Source organism: Pseudophryne corroboree, chromosome 8, assembly GCF_028390025.1.
Source record: "Pseudophryne corroboree isolate aPseCor3 chromosome 8, aPseCor3.hap2, whole genome shotgun sequence".
NCBI classification, from domain to species: domain Eukaryota; kingdom Metazoa; phylum Chordata; class Amphibia; order Anura; family Myobatrachidae; genus Pseudophryne; species Pseudophryne corroboree.
In genome coordinates this window covers 292,049,267-292,068,398 of record NC_086451.1, presented here as the reverse complement: position 1 = coordinate 292,068,398, position 19,132 = coordinate 292,049,267, and the positions used below count along the sequence as shown (strand labels likewise).

General features: G+C 40.5%; 1 protein-coding gene and 1 long non-coding RNA gene across 4 annotated transcripts in view; one reads left to right on the top strand and one right to left on the bottom strand.

Annotated features, from left to right (window-relative positions):
- Nucleotides 1-19,132, top strand: part of AMMECR1 (AMMECR nuclear protein 1) — a 463,662-nt gene that overhangs the window by 81,037 nt on the left and 363,493 nt on the right. The gene's annotated exons all lie outside the window — the stretch shown is intronic.
- Nucleotides 1-19,132, bottom strand: part of LOC134948982 (uncharacterized) — a 202,261-nt gene that overhangs the window by 78,444 nt on the left and 104,685 nt on the right. Inside the window, exon 3 of one of the 2 annotated variants that reach the window (XR_010183072.1) lies at nt 947-1,169. The exons of the other annotated variant lie outside the window; for it this stretch is intronic. This is a non-coding gene — a long non-coding RNA (uncharacterized LOC134948982). Of the gene's footprint in view, nt 1-946; nt 1,170-19,132 lie in introns of those variants that run through there. 2 annotated transcript variants of the gene reach the window in all.

Genomic DNA, 19,132 nt, shown 5'->3' with positions numbered 1-19,132 from the left:
CAGCTATTTATACCCTTATGGATTGATAATCCCAAATACTGGGAGGAGCCACTCTCATTTACAATTCAATATGCATATACATGATATGGTCATCCTATCATCTAATCTAACATAGACACTCTATTCTAAATGATACAGTGTATCCAATCTGTGAAAAACCGCTAGTTAAAAAACATTTTTTATATTAAAAAAACATAAAAATTTCGAAATTCCGTGACCGGAAGTGCTTTGTGCACTCCTGTCCCTTTCCGCATTTGCTGTATAGTAAGGTTCCACCTTGCAGTTTACGATGAAAGGGTCCCAGCATCACTTCCGGTCACATGACCGTTCACTCTGCTGGTTCCCATCAATAGAAAGCTTCCGGTCACATGACATGTCCGGGAAGTGTAACCGCCGCCGTTTTTATGAGTCCAAAATAAAGGTTCCACCTTGCAGTTTGCAAAGAAAAGGGTCCCAGCATGACTTCCGGTCATATGACCGTTCTCTCTGCTGGTTCCCATCAAATAGAGAACTTCCGGTCACATGACGTGTCCGGAAGTATGGCCGCCGCCATTTTTGTAAGTCCGAAATGAACCATTCGGCTTTTGGTGCTTCTTACCAACAATATATATATAATACATTTGCAGGCGTGAATGTTATCTTTCTTTTGGTGTGGTGGCACCAATAATTTGGATATAAAGACTGATCCTTTTAACGGAGCACGTCCGGTCACGTGACCTGACCGGAAGTCCCCTTACGGCCATCTTTCTAGTTCCAAAATCTATCATTACAGCACAGAAACAGATAATGAGAATAAAAACATATGGGCAACTTATAATATTACAACACTAGTGTAATAATACCTTATATATATAATAATACTTGTTGTATCTAATAAAATCATTAAAAAGATTGAATATATTGTCCTTCCATCTATATGAGTAGGAAGAATTCTTAAATCACCACAGTTTTTGAAAAATTATTCAACAAAAACCAATTAAACTCCAATATAAAATAATATAAATGGTAAAAAATACAATCCTGTACATATATCACTTATTTTCTCAAGGTCATGTGTTGATGACGACCCATCTTCTTTAACACTTAAAATGATTTATGTCCATAAATTCTCTCTTCCAAATTCATTTGATGTGAAAGGAATTAATGTAGTCTGAGATTTTGTTGTTTCTCTGATAAAGGAAAGAGATAAGAGGAAATTTGAACAAAAAGAGTGTTACTCAGGCATTATATGATATTTTTATGATATTTTATCTTAAAGGGACATGTTCTCAATTGAGAAACCACTTGACCTCAAAATCTTTATTTAAGCCCCCCGGAATCAAGGTTTTCAAAGAGTGTATGTATTGCATCTCGGTTTTTGCCAAGGTTGCTGCTACATTATTGCATCTCCAGCTCCCTTTTACCTGTTTCAGAGCACCAAATTTTGTCAGGTGTTTCATATCCTGGTTGTGGATTTTTTTAAAGTGGGCTGAAAGTGCATGCGATTCAACACCATTCTTAATATTACGTAGGTGTTCCGCATATCTAACTTTCAGATTTCTGCTAGTTCTACCGATGTAGAATAGATCACAGCTACATCCCAAGAAATATACTACATTTACAGAGGTACATGTTATAAATTCCTCGATCTTAATATTCTGACCATTTATATCTACCTCTGTACATTTGTTGGTGCCCCTGACCAGTTTACACATACGACAGACTCCACATCGATAAAAGCCTTTCGAAAGGGTACGAACATTGGCCTTAGGGGGTGAGTAGGCACTCCTTACTAATTTGTCTTTTATATTCTTAGCTTTTCGATAAATAAATTGGGGCCGTTCCGGGAGTGATTTCTCCAACAGAGGATCCCCTTTCAAAATCTGCCAATGATTTCTAAATATATTTTCTATTTGTTTATGTTGCACATTGAAGTTTGTAATAAAAGCCATGGAATGGTCTTTTTTCTTCAATGTACTTGACGCTTCCCTTGGAGTGAGTAAATCCACTCTATCTACATTAGCACACTTGATTTTAGCTCTTTCAATGCTCTTTTGACTGTACCCACTTTTTTTAAACTTTTCCACCATTATTTCTGCTTGTTCTTCATATATTTTATTGTCGGTGCAGTTCCTTTTGAGTCTTTGCAGTTGACTGCTTGGTATGGACTCCAACCAATTGTCATGGTGGCAACTGGTCGTGTGAATATATACGCCTGAGTCCGTCGGTTTCGTATAATTACGAGTTTTCAGTAAACCATTCTCTACATAGATATTCAGATCTAAAAAGTTAACACTGCTACGACTGATCTCAAATGTCAAGAGGATATTATAATCGTTTTTATTCAAATGTTCGCAAAAAAGAGCGAGAGTTTCTCTATCTCCTCTCCAAAGAAAAATAATATCGTCAATGTACCTTGACCAGGATACCAGGTTCGCCCCGAATTGATTATTCTGCCAGACATGCTGGTCCTCCCACATGCCCATAAACATATTGGCATAACTCGGGGCGAAACAAAAGAGAACCAAAGTAGTTGCCTAAGTGGGCGCACTGGAAAATTATTATGTATTAATTTATTTAATTAAAACTTAGCTTTTATTGCTATACCTTCTAAAAATGCCCCCTTTATGCGGGGAATACACAGCAAAACATAGAGGTTAAAATTCGTTACATACAAACATATAGTGAAACAAAGATATAGATATGTGATTAGATTTAAAAAGCGGTAATTCACTATTACTCCAGCAATGTGTAAAAATGGAATTATTGTTGGAACAACTGAGAGTTTGATATGTGTGTACTGACACACACTTTCAGAATGATGTGATTTTATCAGGTGCACACATTCATTTGTCACAATAAACTGCTTGTTGTGAGTCTGGTGTGCATTTATTTATATTTCATGTATTTACGCAATATTATAAACTTTAATTATTGTTTATTGCTGTAATATAATGCACAAATTCATCACATGTTCAGTATCACTGATATATATCAAGCAGAGATAGAAAGAAAATAACCTATTACTCTGAAGAAGTGTGTGTAACACAAATTTATTTATAACTGGAGTACTGTAGCAGCTTACAATTACCTATTATGTCCTGTAGGGTTAGTACTCGCTACTTCAGTATATTCTGGATTACTGATGTAATTAAATATAGCGTATCTGAATCTTCTAGCTAGTCCCCTTGTTTCAATTGTAGCTAATTAGTCCTGGAGAGCTAGCAAATATATGTCTGGTCACGGAAAGTTCGATGAGCAGACCACCACAATCATATATTATGTTGCTGAGCAGATCAGTTCTATTATGTCACTGCTTGTGCAATCAATGGGTTTAATTAAATGCTAAGTTCATCACACGGACTATAGGCATTACTATTGTTGATGCCAGTGTCACGTAAGTATAAATTGTTCTAGGTACTGGCTAAGTAGATTCAGTGGTTTTTTCAGATACACAGATTCATTTGTCACAATAAACTGCTGTTGTAAATCTGGTGTGTGTGTTTTTTATATATATGTGTAATTACACAATATTATCAACCTTTATTATTGTTTAATGTTTTAATGTTATACACATTCATCACCAGTTTAAGATCACTAGTGTGTATCAAACAGAAAAAACAAATAGATGGCCTATTGCACTGACAAGTTGTGCATGACACTAATTTGTAGCTAGGAGACTGTAGCAGCTTGCATTGGATATTGTAACCTGCAGGATTAGTACTCGCTACTTTGTACTCCAGTTGATACAATGTGTCAGGATCAGTTAGTCAGTCCCCTTGCTTAAATTGTAGCTAGCTTGTGCATAAGAGCTGGCAGAGATGTGTCTGGTCACGGGTAGATCAATGACCAGAGTACTGTATTCATATACAATATTCATATACAATGTTGCTAAGCAGATCGGTGGTATTAGGACACTGCTTATTTTGTAGCTAACTGATGCAGGGGAACTGACAAAGAAACATTTAGTCACAGGTGAATCAGTGATCGGAACACTATATTCATATACAGTGTTACTGAGCCAAGCAGCTGTATTATGACACTGCTAGTGCGATCAATGAATAAAGCACTGAGTTCAACACATGGACTGTTGACACTATTGTTAATGACAAGGAGATTCTGGATGCTGACTAAATATATTCATTTACAGTTCTACATTACTCTCTAATGTTCCATCGTGACCACCACTGGCATGCTGCTCAATTCTATTAACCCTATTATATGGGGTATCGGTGGAGGTCTATTCAGATCATTTTCAATTTTAAATCTACAACATTGCTTAAATTAGGAGTCCTCCTAATTTAAGCAATGTTGTAGATTTAAAATTGAAAATGATCTGAATAGACCTCCACCGATACCCCATATAATAGGGTTAATAGAATTGAGCAGCATGCCAGTGGTGGTCACGATGGAACATTAGAGAGTAATGTAGAACTGTAAATGAATATATTTAGTCAGTATCCAGAATCTCCTTGTCATTAACAATAGTGTCAACAGTCCATGTGTTGAACTCAGTGCTTTATTCATTGATCGCACTAGCAGTGTCATAATACAGCTGCTTGGCTCAGTAACACTGTATATGAATATAGTGTTCCGATCACTGATTCACCTGTGACTAAATGTTTCTTTGTCAGTTCCCCTGCATCAGTTAGCTACAAAATAAGCAGTGTCCTAATACCACCGATCTGCTTAGCAACATTGTATATGAATATTGTATATGAATACAGTACTCTGGTCATTGATCTACCCGTGACCAGACACATCTCTGCCAGCTCTTATGCACAAGCTAGCTACAATTTAAGCAAGGGGACTGACTAACTGATCCTGACACATTGTATCAACTGGAGTACAAAGTAGCGAGTACTAATCCTGCAGGTTACAATATCCAATGCAAGCTGCTACAGTCTCCTAGCTACAAATTAGTGTCATGCACAACTTGTCAGTGCAATAGGCCATCTATTTGTTTTTTCTGTTTGATACACACTAGTGATCTTAAACTGGTGATGAATGTGTATAACATTAAAACATTAAACAATAATAAAGGTTGATAATATTGTGTAATTACACATATATATAAAAAACACACACACCAGATTTACAACAGCAGTTTATTGTGACAAATGAATCTGTGTATCTGAAAAAACCACTGAATCTACTTAGCCAGTACCTAGAACAATTTATACTTACGTGACACTGGCATCAACAATAGTAATGCCTATAGTCCGTGTGATGAACTTAGCATTTAATTAAACCCATTGATTGCACAAGCAGTGACATAATAGAACTGATCTGCTCAGCAACATAATATATGATTGTGGTGGTCTGCTCATCGAACTTTCCGTGACCAGACATATATTTGCTAGCTCTCCAGGACTAATTAGCAACAATTGAAACAAGGGGACTAGCTAGAAGATTCAGATACGCTATATTTAATTACATCAGTAATCCAGAATATACTGAAGTAGCGAGTACTAACCCTACAGGACATAATAGGTAATTGTAAGCTGCTACAGTACTCCAGTTATAAATAAATTTGTGTTACACACACTTCTTCAGAGTAATAGGTTATTTTCTTTCTATCTCTGCTTGATATATATCAGTGATACTGAACATGTGATGAATTTGTGCATTATATTACAGCAATAAACAATAATTAAAGTTTATAATATTGCGTAAATACATGAAATATAAATAAATGCACACCAGACTCACAACAAGCAGTTTATTGTGACAAATGTGTGCACCTGATAAAATCACATCATTCTGAAAGTGTGTGTCAGTACACACATATCAAACTCTCAGTTGTTCCAACAATAATTCCATTTTTACACATTGCTGGAGTAATAGTGAATTACCGCTTTTTAAATCTAATCACATTTCTATATCTTTGTTTCACTATATGTTTGTATGTAACGGATTTTAACCTCTATGTTTTGCTGTGTATTCCCCGCATAAAGGGGGCATTTTTAGAAGGTATAGCAATAAAAGCTAAGTTTTAATTTAATAAATTAATACATAATAATTTTCCAGTGCGCCCACTTAGGCAACTACTTTGGTTCTCTTTTGTTTTGCATTTATTTCAGTTACATACGGGCCGCACCCCCACACTAATATCCCTACTATCAGAGTGAGACACTTTAATGGGGTTCACAGTTTATACAATTTAACTGGCAATGATTGTAGAGAGTGCAGATACAATCTTCTTCTCTACCTATAACTCGGGGCGAACCTGGTACCCATGGCTGTTCCCACCTTCTGAATGTAGAAACAGTCCTTGAAATGAAAATAATTGTTGCGTAAAATAAAATCTACTCCTTTAACCAGAAGATCACACAGGTCCGACCCATAATCGCTATCTTCCAAATATGAAATAACCGCTTCTACCCCTAAATCATGATTGATAATCGTGTACAGCGAGCTCACGTCCGCTGTAACGATATAACAGTTTTCATCCCATTGTATGTTTTTTAAGACATTCAGGGCGTCTCTTGTGTCTTTCAAATGGGAGCGGTTTTTTAGTACCAAAGGCTGCAAATGAAAGTCAATAAACTCTGACATGTTTGCAGTCACAGAGTTTATCCCAGATACTATGGGTCTACCGGGGGGATTTTTTTCATCTTTGTGAACCTTCGGTAAGATGTAGATAACCGGTATACTGGGATCTGTGGGTATCAAGAACTGGCCCTCTATTTCCGTAAAGGTGCCTTTGTCTACATAGGTCTTGACTAATGATGTGAAATTGCCTAGAATTCTTTTGGTTGGATCCCCTTTTAGTTTTTTATATGTATGGCAGTCATTTAACTGTCGTAGTACTTCTGTCTCGTATTTATCAATGTCCATTAATACAACTCCACCACCTTTATCTGTGGGTTTTATTATAAGTTCTTTATTTAATTTCAAATTTCTTAGAGCCTCATTTTCTTCTCGAGTTAAGTTGTAATTAACTTTTGATGGCTTAAGTGCCTCTATGTCCCTATTAACTAATGAGAAAAAAGTCTCCACAAAATTTCCCTTCATGAAGGTGGGGTTGAATATGGACTTTGGTTTAAATGATCTTTCAGAGGTATTTTCTACCCCTCGATCTTTCTCTACTTCTGGTTTACAAGCAAAAAATCTTTTTAATGACAGTTTTCTAACGTATTTTTGGAGGTCCACATATACATCAAACTTGTTCAATTTAGCTGCCGGAGCAAATTTCAATCCTTTTGTGAGTAATGAGATCTCTGATTCTCCTAATATGTGTTTACTTAAGTTAAAGATTTTCACCTTATTGTCCACAATGGGGGTCTCCCCCCCTAGTGGTGTCCCACAGATCTCGCTAATATCATTAATCTTCCTTCGTTTTCTCTTTTTTGGTTTTTTATTCCTGATTGATCTTCCTTTCCTTCCCCCTCGTTTTCCTCTATATTTCCTACCAACTATGTGTGGGGATACTCCCTCCTCCCATTCTCTAAAAAACAATCTCTGTTCTGAAAACGGCTATAACGGTTATAATCATGATGGGAATTATCTGAACTATTGGGGTTGTTTCTTATACGAGGTGATGTTTCTGCCCTCCTCCAATTCCCTAGTTCGTATTTGTTTCTCTCTCTTTTGGGCATGTCATTTTCCTCTCTATTTCCAGGGGTATGTCTGTATATATCTCTGGAGTAGATTCTCCCTCTATTTGGCCTCCATCTAGATGGTGACCCAAATTCCCTTTGTTTCCCATATGGTTTTTTCTCCACTTCCCACCAGCCTAGAAACAGGTTTGCATATGTGGGGGAGCAGGCTGCCCCCATAGCCGTACCCCTGAACAGGAAGTAATTATGATGTAATACAAACTCCAATAATTCCTACAGAAATTCCTGAAAGTCACCTATTCCTTCTACTGATAAAAAGTATCTTACTGCCATAACCCCCAAATCATGTCTTATGGAGGTGTACAAAGCCTCAACATCGAGGCTCACCAATAAATATGAATCCTCCAAATGTACATCATGGACCTTTTTTAATACATTGGTGGTATCCTTGATGTAGGAAGAAAGAGTCAGAACGTGATGTCTGAGGTGTACATCCAGAAAGCAGCTAGCTTTCTCTAGCAGGCCCCTATTACCTGATATAATGGGCCTTCCAGGGGGATTTTTAACATTTTTATGTACTTTAGGCAATAAGTAGAAGGTTGGTGTTCGAGGGTGTAACGTAGTTAGGTATTCCCACTCTCCTTTTGTGATGATTCCCAATTGTAGTTGTCTCTCAATTATTCTCTTATATTTTGTAAGAAAATTTTGAGTAGGATCAAACAACGTGATTTTATAGCAGGAAGTGTCATTCAATTGGCGGTTGGCTTCCCTCAAATAAAGGTTAATTGGCCAGATAACAATATTTCCACCCTTATCTGAGGGTTTAATTAGAATGTCATCCCAGCTTCGAATTTGTTTGAGAGCATGTTTCTGTGAATGAGTCAGATTGCCAACTTGCCGATGATATTTCTGTTTTTGATATATTTTATCGAAATCCCAGGATACCAGATTGAGAAAAACTTTAATTTCTGGACATATATGGTCTCCTGGAAAAAATGTGGATTTCTTTTTACATACGGGTCGTTTGTATTGTGGATCTTGATCTTCAATAAGATCCACCTGTTCATCAGCCAGTTCTTCCAGAGTCCTAATTGCCTCGATCTCTTGTTGTGATAGTGCATCTATGGATGTAGTTGTTACTTCACCTTTTCTTTGATTAAAATATTTGGTTAGTAACAATTTGCGACCAAAAAATCTCAAATTAGTTTCCCATTTAAATGGATCAAATGCAGATGTCGGTGAAAATGAGAGACCCTTTTCTAGGGCAGAGATCTGGTTGGGAGTCAGTATATGGGAGGACAAGTTGATAATTTTAAGTTTGGTTGCTGATAAAGCGGGGTTATTTATTTCCTCCGCCTGGATGGATATCGATGTGGCTGGGGAGACCTCAATCTCTCTCTTCCTTTTCTTCCTGTTGCCTGGCAACGCGCGTGCGTATTGCGGCTGCTGTGCAGGCGCAGAACCGACCCGTCCGCACCACTGCGACAAACAGCAGCGTGCGAATGGGTCGGAATGACCTCCAATATCCATATGTGCCATTGGCCCAGTGCACTTACAGTGCATCCGGAAAGTATTCAAAGTGCTTCACTTTTTCCACATTTTATTATGTTACAGCCTTATTCCAAACTGGAATAAATTCCTTTCTTTCCTCAAAATTCTACACACAATACCCCAAAATGACAACGTGAAAAAAGTGTTTTTGAGATTTTTGCTAATTTATTAAAATACAAAACTATGAAATCAGATGTACATAAGTATTCACAGCCTTTTCCATGAAGCTCAAAATTGAGCTCAGGTGCATCCTGTTTCAACTGTTCATTCTTGAGATGTTTGTAATATGGTTTGTCAGTTCCGCACTAGCCGTGTGCTATACAGCCACACCTAAATGTCGACAAATCTGAAAATAACCAATATACATAGTGCTAATAATCAAATCTTTGGATAGCACTTTACTTATTGGTGGTGCTCCCAAACACTTTTGTAGGTTAACTACACATATATAGGGAAAGGAAAGACAAAAGAAATCCTTTTTGGGAGCACTCTTATTTGGAGTCCACCTGTGGTAAAATCAGTTGATTGGACATGATTTGGAATGGCACACATCTGTCTTTATAAGGTCCTACACTTGACAGTGCATGTCTGAGCACAAACCAAGCATGAAGTCAAAGAAATTGTCTGCAGACCTCAGAGACAGGATTGTCTTGAGGCACAAATCTGGGGAAGGGTATAGAAAAATATCTGCTGCTTTGAAGGTCCCAATGAGCACAGTGGCCTCCATCATCCATAAATGGAAGAAGTTCATAACCACCAAGACTCTTTCTAGAGCTGGCCGCCCAGGATAGAGGGAAAGAGGAATGCAGCAATGTACAGAGACATCTTGGATGAAAACCTGCTCCAGAGCGCTCTTGACCTCAGAATGGGGCGACGGTTCATCTTTCAGCAGGACAACGACCCTAAGTACACAGCCAAGTTATCAAAGGAGTGGCTTCAGGACAACTCTGTGAATGTCTTTGAGTGGCCCAGCCAGAGCCTAGACTTGAATCCAATTGAAGATCTCTGGAGAGATCTGAAAATGGCTGTGCACCGACGCTTCCCATCCAACCTGATGGAGCTTGAGAGGTGCTGCAAAGAGGAATGGGCGATACTTTCCAAAGATAGGTGTGCCAAGCTTGTGGCATCATATTCAAAAAGACTTGAGGCTTTAATTGCTGACAAAGGTGCATCAACAAAGTATTGAGCAAAGGCTTATGTACATGTGATTTCTTCATTTTTAATTTTTAATAAAGTTGCAAAAATCTCAAAAACACTTTTTTCACATTGTCATTATGGGATATTGTGTGTAGAATTTTGAGGGGGGGGAAATGTATTCCATTTTGGAATAAGGCTGTAACATAACATAACAAAATGTGTAAAGTGAAGCGATGTGAATACTTTCCGGATGCGCTGTATATGTTGTTGCCCTCACATGCCACAATTTACCATTGCCACCACAGTGCCCCAAGATGCCATTGCCTCAGAGTACTGCAATATGCCATTACCCCCACAGTGCCCCTATATTCCATTGACCCCTCAGCAGCATGGTAGTTAGCCACGTCATAAATAATAAGCATCACATGTAAGTTCCAAAGATAGGCAAAATCAAAATGACAGACACGACAGACTCTTTTCACGGAAGACTTAGCTGACCTGCAAGCAAAAGTTCATGATGAAGTGCAAAGTACTGATAACAGTAGTGTATCTATAATGGGTGCACCTATTGATATGCTTACCTATCCGTAGTCCCACATTGGTGCTGCACAAATCACCAGGAAAACAGTGCAGGCACCATGCGCGGTACCACAGTATACTCGCAACTGTGCCAGACAGAGGACGAGGGCCTGCATGGAGACTGCAAATTTCGGGAACCGCATATTTATCTTCCCTCATAAAAATGCCAATACCAGTATTAGGCTATGTTTGGGAGGGCTGGTGCTACTATAGCAAGCATTCATGCCCTAATGACAACTACATCTAGCCCATTCAGCACTGAGGGCTCTTCTTCCTTCATAGTTGGCAGTCCAGATGTTAAAAATAAATTATCATCAGTCCGTCATAGAGCATAGTTGTCACGATCCATGCAGTTTCTCCTCCATGCCTGGGGTGGCGCTCTTTGCTCTGGTGCTCAGCACTCTCTGCTCTGTATCTGCAGCTTGGTAATTAGCTGTTACCACAGCTGTGAGAAGCACCTGAACTCACTATATAGGCCGGCCAGCCACACAGGCTCCCAGTTGCCAGTTCATCGTGTCAAGGTTGTCTCAGTTCCTGTTCCTGGTTATGCTGGTCTCTACTGCTAAAACCATCCATAGTATTGCCAGGCTCCAACAGCAATCCTGTGTAGCTACTCTGCTACAGTGCAATCCTGTTATCCTGCTACGTTGCATACTCTACCACAGTGCTATCCTGTGATCCTGCTACAGTGCAATCCTGTTATCCTGCTATGTTGCATACTCTACTCCAATGCTATCCTGTGGTCCTGCTACAGTGCAATCCTGGTAGCCTGCTACGTTGCATTCTCCACTACAGTGTTATCCTGTGATCCTGCTACAGTGCAATCCCGTTATCCTGCTATGTTGCATACTCTATTACAGTGCTATCCTGTGATCCTGCTACAGTGCAATCCTGTTATCCTGCTACATTGTATACAACAGTGCTATCCTGTGATCCTGCTACAGTGCAATCCTGTTATCCTGGTACGTTGCATACTCTACCACAGTGCTATCCTGTGATCCTGCTACAGTACAATCCTGTTATCCTGCTACGTTGCATACTCTACCACAGTGCTATCCTGTGATCCTGCTACAGTACAATCCTGTTATCCTGGTATGTTGCCTACTCTACCACAGTGCTATCCTTTGATCCTGCTACAGTGCAATCCTGTTATCCTATTACGTTGCATACTCTACTACAGTGCTATTCTGTGAACCTTCTACAGTGCTATCCTGCAATACCGCATCTCCGCTAAAGTGCATCCAGCTACGGTGCTAACCTTCTTCAGTGCAACCCTGCATTCTCTGCTCAAGTGCATCCTGCTACGGTGCCAACCTTCTACAGTGCCATCCTGCAACCCTGCATTCTCTGCTCAAGTGCATCCTGCTATGGTGCTAAATCTGCTACAGAACAATCCTATTACAAGTGCCTTCACAGCAGTGGCGTGCGGTGAGGTCAGTGGCTGGTGAGGCACTGTGGCCATAATGTCCGCCGAATCCTACTGATCACCCCTACCGCCGCCGTGCCAATGCCCGCCACTGCCCCTGAGCCCACAAATACGAATCAATAGACCATCGGTCAAACACGGGTGTTATTTAATAGAACTCTGTAATTTACTAAGAACTTGTATTCTCAATCACTGCCGACATTAGCCAAACACTGCCGGGAAAGCATAGAATTCGTAAAAAAATTGAGTTTTCAAAGAGACCTGCTTATTGCTGGCGTGTTGTGATAGTCATGCACGGATCAGTGAGATCCGTGCATGGTTATCTTTGGAAAAGGGTGTGAATGGGTTAAAAAATGTACAAAAAATTAAAAAATAAAATAAAAAAAATGTGTGAGGTCCCCCCTCCTAAGTATAACCAGCCTCAAGCTCTTTGAGCCAGTCCTGGCTGTTTAAATACTGGGGAAAAAATTGAACAGGGGTTCCCCGTATTTAGACAACCAGCACCGGGCTCTGCGTCCGGTCCTGGCTCCAAAAATACAGGGGACAAAAGATGTAGGGGTCTCCCGTATTTTTAAAACCAGCACCGGGCTCCACTAGCCAGAGAGATAATGCCACAGCCGGGGGACACTTTTATATTGGTCCCTGCGGCCGTGGCATTACCCCCCAACTAGTCACCCCTGGCCGGGGTTCCCTGGATGAGTGGTGACCCCTTAAATCAAGGGGTCCCCCCCTCCAGGCACCCAAGGGTCAGGGGTGAATCCCGAGACTGTCCCCAGCACCCCTGGGCGATGGGTGCCAGGCTGATAGTCATAAGTGTGCAAAAATAGAATATTGTTTTTGTTGTGGAACTACAAGGCCCAGCAAGCCTCCCCCGCTTGCTGGTACTTGGATAACCACAAGTACCAGCATGCGGGGAAATAATGAGCTCGCTGGTACCTGTAGTTCCACAACAAAAAAAATACCCAAATAAAAACACAACACACACACCGTGACAGTAAAAAATTTTTAAAACACACTTACACACTCTCACATACTTACCTACATCCCACGCCGGTCACGACCACTTGTCCAGTAGAATCCAATAGGGGTACCTGTAAAAATGAGAGAGAGATTACTTACCTACATCCCACGCCGGTCACGTCTACTTGTCCAGTAGAATCCAATAAAACCTGTAAAACAAGTAATTTAGGGAAGGGATGTACTAACCTCCGCCATCGCGATAACTGCACTTTTCTCTGCGCCCTGACACTCCCCGCCACTCTCCCGTCTGCTTTCTCATCCCCTTCTCCCTCTTCCTCACAGCCATGGCCACTGTATTCTCTCATCGCTGCGCTCCCCCTGGCCGTTTGGCGCATGCGCATCCGGGTTCTGCTTTTCCGGGCATGCGCACACTGGTTCATCAATAAGTCAGTCCGCGCATGCCCGGAAAAGCAGAACCTGGATGCGCATGTGCCAAACGGCCAGGGGGAGCACAGCGATGAGATAATACAGTGGCCGTGGCGGTGAGGAAGAGGCAGAAGGGGATGAGAAAGCAGACGAGGGCGTCTCAGAGCGCAGAGAAAAGTGCAGATATGGCGGAGGTTAGTACATCCCGCCCTGAGACATAAAAACTTCAATACAGAGGAGGGGCAAAAAAAGGAGAGGGAGAGAGAGAGAGAGAGAGAGAGTGCTCACCGATGCTCCCCGTCCTCACGACCTTCCGCATTATCACTTCCGTAGCCAATGATTCCCCGGCACTTTCCGTGCAGCTTACTCAGCGCTGCGCCCCCGGCTCTGACGGAACCAGCCACGTGATGCGCCTGTAGCCGCAAAGTGTCCTCCCCTGATCCCGCACTGGCCAATCGCTGCTTCAAAGCGGCACTACAAGTAGGTGCCACTTCTAGGAGTTTTTTTCAATGCTTTCTCCTGCCCTATTCCTGTCCCCGCCCCCCGCTTCCGGCCCTTACACACAGACACCGGGAGGCACTGACAGCGCTGCCTCAACAACACTGACAGGTCCGCTTTTACACAGGTACGAATTGCTAAAATAATACAAAGGCTAAAGCAGATACTTAGAACACATAACATGTGTCATAAGTATCTTCTTTGTATTATTCCAACATTAATGTCAGGGGAGGCACTGCCTCCCCTGCCTCCCCTGACTGCACGTCCCTGCTTCACAGTCCACAGTGTCTCAAGTGTTTCCACAGTCTACACCATTTTCATGTAATCACAGTCTTCAGTGTGTCCGTGTACTCAGTCTCCTGGCATCCCGTGTCCCCTCAGTTCCCAGCATCACAAGTGAGTTTCCAATCCCAGTATCACAAGTGTGTTCCCAAGTATCCAGTACTGCCAAGTACTTCCCAGCATTGCAAGTGCAATTCCAATTCTCACTTTCATTTTGTGTTCTTCAATCATTCCTGGTTCATACTTATTGTTTACAGTTGTTCACTGCTTTACCCTGTATAAATAAAACCTGCTATTGTGCCGAGAACATCAGTCCCTGTGAATATGTTCCTACAGAGGGAAATCCAAACGGATTCTGACAATAGTGACTTTCAGTGATTTGCTCTTAAGGTATTGTTGTTCAGTTAGTGCAACATAAGAAATATGCCCAATAATTAATTGGCTAGTTCTACTGAGTAGTGATACCACTGCAGAAGAATTATGACTTGTACGGGCTGTTTTTTCTTATTACAGGTACTATGAAAATGTAATTATTAAGTGGATCCCATTTATTTTTGGTAGACGATGTACTTGATACATCGTTCCGATATGCGTCGGAGCGATATCTTGGATGATAAATCATCTAGTGTGTAATTTATGGGGCCCATACATTATGATCTATGGGCCTACTTCTCTGTCGCCGATATTTATTTCCGACATTCGTCAAAAGCCAACATTTTGGAATTCCTCGATTTGCTGATTCCAGTCACTTTTTTAAGTCTGAATCAGCGAATCGAGGATTTCCTCATGTTAGAAATGTTAAAAATGTTGGATCATCTGAGAAACAGAGATTCGGAATCATTGGATCAGGGAATTGCCAAGTTGATGTATTTAGCCCATTAAGGCTAAATTTAACAGCAGTCTAAAAGCCCTTATTCACAGTTTCTCTCATGATTAGAGTCTCTGTGATCTTTTCTGTGCTCTTCCTGAAGCAAATGTGGATGCAGTTTTCCATTGTATGGTCCAGTTCTCTCTGACAATAAGCTGCTTCTCAGCAATTTGATCCTCTGTGTGTGAGACCCACTTGTTCACAGGTGTAATTGTGCCAAACGATCAATTTGCTAAATATATCCTCATTAATCATACAGTTAGTTATTTTCAAAGATTTGAATTCCTTTAGAATTCAGTGATTCTATTTCTCTGAAACCGCCAACTTACTGTGCCTGTATTTGAAAATAACGGAAAACCTATTACACCATCATATCTACAATGAGTGGCCAGGCTAGTTATTCTTCCAAAACATTCAGAAAATTAATTGCAAAGGCATTTCATCAAATGCTGTTTTCACCTACTTTGTTTATATTGTAAAACACTGAACAGCTTAAAAAAAAAATTGTTAGAATTGGTGCTTTTGGAAATGACTAATCTATTAAGCGAGTCCCTTTTTCTTTTCATATCTAACATTCAAGAGTGAGTGTTGGTTGGGACCGCCGGTAACATGATTACATCCCGGTTGGGGTGGGTCATTGAGGTTTTTGGCTCGAGTCCCTGAGCTATTTTGAAATCCTGAGATGATTTATTTACAAGCTGCGCTTTTAAAACTTCTGTTGCTGTCTTGTATAGATTACTCATCAAATTATGATTTTTTATTCTGATATAATGTATGGGGAGGCTAAATGTTTTTTCCCTAATTAGTGTTTAACCAAGAATATCAACGTATATGCAGCGTATAAATGCTATTGGAAAGGCTCCCACTAGGAAAATGGCCATGAACCCAGCACGGTTCTGAAACTTCCCTGATCAGGAACTGTGTTTTAAGCTCACTTTCCACCACTATTATTAAGAGAACTTTGGGGCAGATGTATTAACCTGGAGAAGGCATAAGGAAGTGATTAAACCAGTGATAAATGCAAGGTGATGAATGCACCAGCCAATCAGCTCCTAACTGTTAATTTACATATTGGAGCTGATTGGCTGGTGCATTATCACCTTGTACTTATCACTGGTTTATCACTTCCTTATGCCTTCTCCAGGTTAATACATCTGCCCCACTATTACAAAGAACTTTGGGGCAGACGTATTAAGCCTGGAGAAGTGATAAAGCAGTGATAAGTGTAAGGTGATAACGCACCAGCCAATCAGCTCCAATATATAAATTTACATATTGGAGCTGATTGGCTGCTGCATTATCACCCTGCACTTATCACTGCTTTATCACTTTTCCAGGTTTAATACGTCTGCCCCTTTATTAGGCCTCCTACTCATTGGCATAAATGTTATGCTTTGTACTAATGTCAGTATAACCATACTGCTTGAAAACAGGTCTGAAAATAGAAACCATTGTTTCCAATAAACCCGTACTTATTTGTAATATTACTCACACATGTCACTATTGCAGTTTCCAAATAGCTGTTTGCTGTATTAATTTGTCTTTACTATTTTTGTAATTGTCATGGCACCAATCAATGTACAACATTTCTGTACTGTCTATACTGTATAAATAAATGACTTCAAAAAACAATTTTTTTAATTGAGTGTAAATAGAACATTGTGTTTTCACATTGGATTGTTTTGTGTTTCTGTTCTATTTCTGCTCATATTTTGTGTGTGTGAGGTTATTTATTGTGGTTACATAGGATACTATTCACATACAGGGCATTGTTCAGAATTGTACGCTATACCAATGTTTTCCCAGTTGAGTGATTATTATCAGTAATCTGGCAATACATCTAACTCTCACTGCGCATGTGTCAAAGTACTTTACCGTAGTCGTAAGCTGCGAATACTTATGCGCATTGATATTAACAGTCGGGGAGCGATTGGGGGAGGAAATGGTGGAGTGGCACCAAAAAATGCAGGAGTGTCACGACTGTTTTTTTTTGCGTTTCTCAGCCTACAACTGCGATCCCACATGCAGAAAGCATGGTGCCAGTATCTCAATTCCTACAGCCATTCAGCTAGATCATTGGGTGACACTGGGACTCAATTATTAAAGGATCTACAGCTGCTGCATTTGTGATATTACAGTAATACAGGGTGAGTATCCCATATCCAAAATGCTTGGGACCAGAAGTATTTTGGATATCGGATTTTTCCGTATTTTGGAATAATTGCATACCATAATGAGATATCATGGTGATGGGACCTAAGTCTAAGCACAGAATGCACTTATGTTTCATATACACCTTATACACACAGCCTGAAGGTAACTTTAGTCAATACTTTTAATAACTTTGGCCCTCATTCCGAGTCGTTCGCTCGGTATTTTTCATCGCATCGCAATGAAAATCCGCTTAGTACGCATGCGCAATATTCGCACTGCGACTGCGCCAAGTAATTTAACAATGAAGATAGTATTTTTACTCACGGCTTTTTCATCGCTCCGGCGATCGTAATGTGATTGACAGGAAATGGGTGTTACTGGGCGGAAACACGGCGTTTTATGGGCGTGTGGTTGAAAACGCTACCGTTTCCGGAAAAAACGCAGGAGTGGCTGGAGAAACGGGGGAGTGTCTGGGCGAACGCTGGGTGTGTTTGTGACGTCAAACCAGGAACGACAAGCACTGAACTGATCGCACAGGCAGAGTAAGGTTGAAGTTACTCAGAAACTGCTCAGTAGTTTGTAATCGCAATATTGCGATTACATCGGTCGCAATTTTAAGAAGCTAAGATACACTCCCAGTAGGAGTAGGCTTAGCGTGTGTAACTCTGCTAAATTCGCCTTGCGACCGATCAACTCGGAATGAGGGCCTTTGTGCATTAAATAAAGTGTGTGTACATTCACACAATTTATTTATGTTTCATATACACATTATACACACACAGCCTGAAGGTCATTTAATACAATATTTTTAATAACTTTGTGTATTAAACAAAGTTTGTGTACACTGAGCCATCAGAAAGGTTTCACTATCTCAGTCAAAAAATTCCGTATTTCGGAATATTCTGTATTTCGGAATATTTGGATATGGGATACCAGGGCCGGACTGGGACTAAAAATAGGCCCTGGCATTTTTGAAGCACACAGGCCCACCTCTGTGACTCCTCCCCTTACTATTCCTGACTCCTCCCACTTATTAGTCTATGCCAGTGGTTCCCAAACTGTGTGCCGTGGCTCCCTGGGGAGCCTCGGGACACTTGCAGGGGTGCCTTGGATTGGTGGTCCAGGACCAATTCAAATTATTTATGGTCAATATAATAGGCAAAACTAGTGCTAGTAGCTGTCAGTCATAAAATATGGGGACAAACAAAAGCAAATCTTGTCCCTCACCACACAATTGAGCCTAAGGATGACATATAAACACAATCTACTTAATTTAATATTTCTTTCTAAATTTCTCAATAAGAAATTTTGGCCTAGGGGTGCCGTGAAAAAAATTCTGATACTCTAGGGCGCCGTGATTCAAAAAAGTTTGGAAACCACTGGTCTATGCTCTTACAAATATAATGAATATTCTAACAACATACAAGCGTACATCATTCTCTATTAAAATACACACAACCAGTGGTTGAAGTGGAAATTTTTAAGTGGGGGTATGGAAATGTGAAGTTTGTAATTAAGCCTTCGGCGCGCGCTCCGGAAAAGGGGGCGTGGCCACCCAGAAGGGGCGTGACCTTCAGTGTAGTTTACCACACCATACACCCCTTATACGCATTATGCACCACAATAGTAGGACCCCTTATACTATCTAGTACTGGTGCCTCTTTCACATTATACCACACAGTATGAGCCAAAATTCACATTATAGCACCC